The following is a 3,479-nucleotide window of genomic DNA, read 5'->3' on the forward strand; positions in this document are numbered from 1 at the left end:
TGCGAGTGCCCTGAGACTCGCAAGGTCAAGTTTGCTACTGGCACCCTGGAGGGGATAGCACTGACTTGGTGGAACGCCCAAGTCCAAATCTTAGGGTTGGCAGCTGCTAACGCCACCCCATGGAACGACTTCAAGGAACTCATCAAGCGTGAGTATTGCACTCGCGAGGATATTCATAAGTTGGAGGATGAGCTCTATAATCTGAAGATGGTGGGATCGGAAATCGAAGCGTATACTAAACGGTCGAATGAGCTGGCCGTTCTGTGCCCTACTATGGTGGACCCTCCGTACAAGCGCATTGAGTTGTATCTCAAGGGATTGGCGCCAGAAATTCAGAGTATGGATCTTATGAACAGGGTATGCAAACCCTATCTCGACAAGTTCGTCATAGTATTCATCGACGACATCCTGATTTACTCCAAGAGTCAGGAGGAACACGAGCAGCATCTCCGCCTTATTTTGGAACTCCTTCGGAAGGAACAGCTGTACGCCAAGCTTTCTAAATGCGACTTCTGGCTTCGTGAAGTCCACTTTCTAGGCCATGTGGTGAACAGGGATGGGATCCACGTCGATCCATCCAAGGTAGATTCGATCAGGAACTGGCCTGCACCGCGTACACCGACAGAAATACGCCAGTTCTTGGGTTTGGCAGGTTATTATCGGCGGTTCATTAAAGACTTCTCCAAGATTGCTCAGCCGCTTACGCTACTGACACAGAAGGGTGTCGTTTATCGCTGGGGAGAGCCCCAGGAGACTGCTTTTCAGTACCTAAAGGATAGGCTTTGCAGCGCGCCTATTCTCTCATTGCCAGAGGGCACGGATGACTTCGTGGTATATTGTGACGCATCAATACAGGGCCTGGGATGCGTATTGATGCAGCGAGATAAAGTGATTGCCTACGCCTCCCGTCAGCTAAAGGTTCATGAGCGGAACTACACGACGCACGATTTAGAGCTGGGAGCTGTTGTTTTCGCGCTTAAGATATGGCGACACTACCTGTACGGTACCAAGTGCACGATTTACACCGATCACAGGAGTCTCGAGCATATCTTCAAGCAGAAGGAATTGAACATGCGTCAACGACGATGGGTCGAGCTGCTTAATGATTATGAATGTGCTATCAAGTACCATCCAGGCAAAGCCAATGTCGTGGCTGACGCCCTCAGTCGAAAGGACACTTTACCGAAGCGCGTGCGAGCGCTCCAGCTTACTATTCAGTCTAGCCTTCCTACTCAGATACGAAATGCTCAGATAGAAGCACTGAAGCCCGAAAACGTCAAGGCTGAAGCCTTACGCGGCTCACGACAACAAATGGAGCAAAAGGAAGACGGCGCCTACTATGTAACGGGCCGTATTTGGGTCCCACATTATGGCGGTCTACGCGAACTTGTGATGGACGAAGCACACAAGTCTCGCTACTTAGTACATCCCGGGGCGGATAAAATGTATCACGACATCAAGACAACATACTGGTGGCCAAGTATGAAAGCTCACATCGCCACCTATGTCGGCAAATGTTTGACCTGTGCGAGGGTCAAGGTCGAATATCAGAAACCAGCTGGTCTACTACAGCAGCCCAGGATACCACAGTGGAAATGGGAAGAAATTTCCATGGATTTCGTTACGGGCTTACCAAGGTCTCAGCGTGGGAACGATACGATATGGGTGATTGTGGATCGACTCACCAAGTCTGCACACTTCCTGCCGATTAAGGAAACGGACAAGTTCTCCACACTTGCAGACGTCTATCTTAAAGAAGTTGTTTCGAGGCACGGAGTGCCCATCTCTATCATTTCGGATCGCGATGCACGATTCACATCGGAATTATGGAGAGCGATGCACAAATCATTCGGCTCACAGTTAGACATGAGCACAGCTTATCACCCTCAGACGGACGGGCAGTCTGAGCGAACAATCCAAACTCTCGAAGACATGCTTAGGGCATGCGTCATTGATTTCGGCAACGGCTGGGAGAAGCATCTCCCTTTGGTGGAGTTCTCTTACAATAATAGTTATCACACCAGCATCCAAGCCGCTCCATTCGAGGCATTGTACGGGCGTAAATGCCGGTCACCTCTCTGTTGGGCAGAGGTCGGAGATAGTCAGATCACGGGTCCAGAGATTGTAGTGGACGCCACAGAAAAGATTGCACAGATACGACAACGCATGGCGGCAGCACGCGACCGTCAGAAAGCCTACGCGGACAAGCGTAGAAAGCCATTGGAATTTGAGGTCGGGGACCGGGTACTATTGAAAGTCTCACCCTGGAAGGGTGTGGTACGTTTTGGCAAACGGGGCAAACTGAATCCGCGATACGTCGGACCATTCGAAATCATAGAAAAGGTTGGTAAAGTTGCCTACAAGTTGAACCTACCAGCTGAACTCGGGGCAGTTCACAATGTCTTTCATGTATCGAACTTAAAGAAGTGCCTATCAGATGAAAACCTCATCATTCCTTTTAAGGAACTCACTATCGACGAGCAGTTGCAGTTCGTTGAGGAACCAGTTGAAATCACGGACCGGGATGTGAAGGTCCTCAAACACAAGAGAATCCCTCTTGTCCGAGTTCGTTGGAACTCCAAACGTGGCCCAGAGTACACTTGGGAACGCGAAGACAGGATGACAGAAAAGTATCCCCAGTTATTCGGGAACCAGGCAACCACTGCGGAGGCTGAAGCTACTACTTCGGAATTTCGGGACGAAATTCCAGATCAACGGGGGGAGGATGTGACACCCCAGGAAAACCAGTGAACGGTGCAGTTCGCCTAGCTTCCTCAGTGTGTGCATACCAAATTTCGGGACGAAATTTCCAATTAGTTGGGGATAATGTGACAACTCGAACTTTTGACTTGTTTTGATGTAATGTTCGTGCATGATATGTGATTTTATAAAACCCGAATGATTAGTTGATTTCATAATATATGTTATATTATATGTATTATGTGTGTATGTATGTCGTATGTATTGATAACCGGCCGAACCCACAAGTATAATACATGGTATGTTTGCTAACTTGTAAACATAATACAAATCGGCCCACTAGTATATGGGTTTTGGCCCAACAGTTTTTGCTAACATGATTAATTCCCCTATACGTATCATACTCTAAATAGGATTGATTTAGTTTAAATCCACAACAAACTCCACCCATCTTTCTCTCTGAATATCATACGGCAGTAGGCAAAACCCCTTTGATACCCCGTCCTGTTCGATCGAGACTACCGGTTAGTCAACTCGTATTTATAATAATTATTCCGTTCCTGCATGATCTTGATTGAATAAACCGTTGACTGTATTGATGTGTATATGTACAGTATGATCCGAATTCGTTATATGTGATGATATATTGATATGTATTATAGTTGCTTGATAGGGTAATTAGTTACATGTTGTGATTTCTTTTTGGGTGTTGATTGTCGATTGAACCGATCAAAGGTCCAATGGGGGGGTGGTCTTTATGTAAATTAATTAATTAATAG

This window comes from Helianthus annuus, chromosome 3 (assembly GCF_002127325.2).
Source record: "Helianthus annuus cultivar XRQ/B chromosome 3, HanXRQr2.0-SUNRISE, whole genome shotgun sequence".
Lineage (NCBI taxonomy): Eukaryota > Viridiplantae > Streptophyta > Magnoliopsida > Asterales > Asteraceae > Helianthus > Helianthus annuus.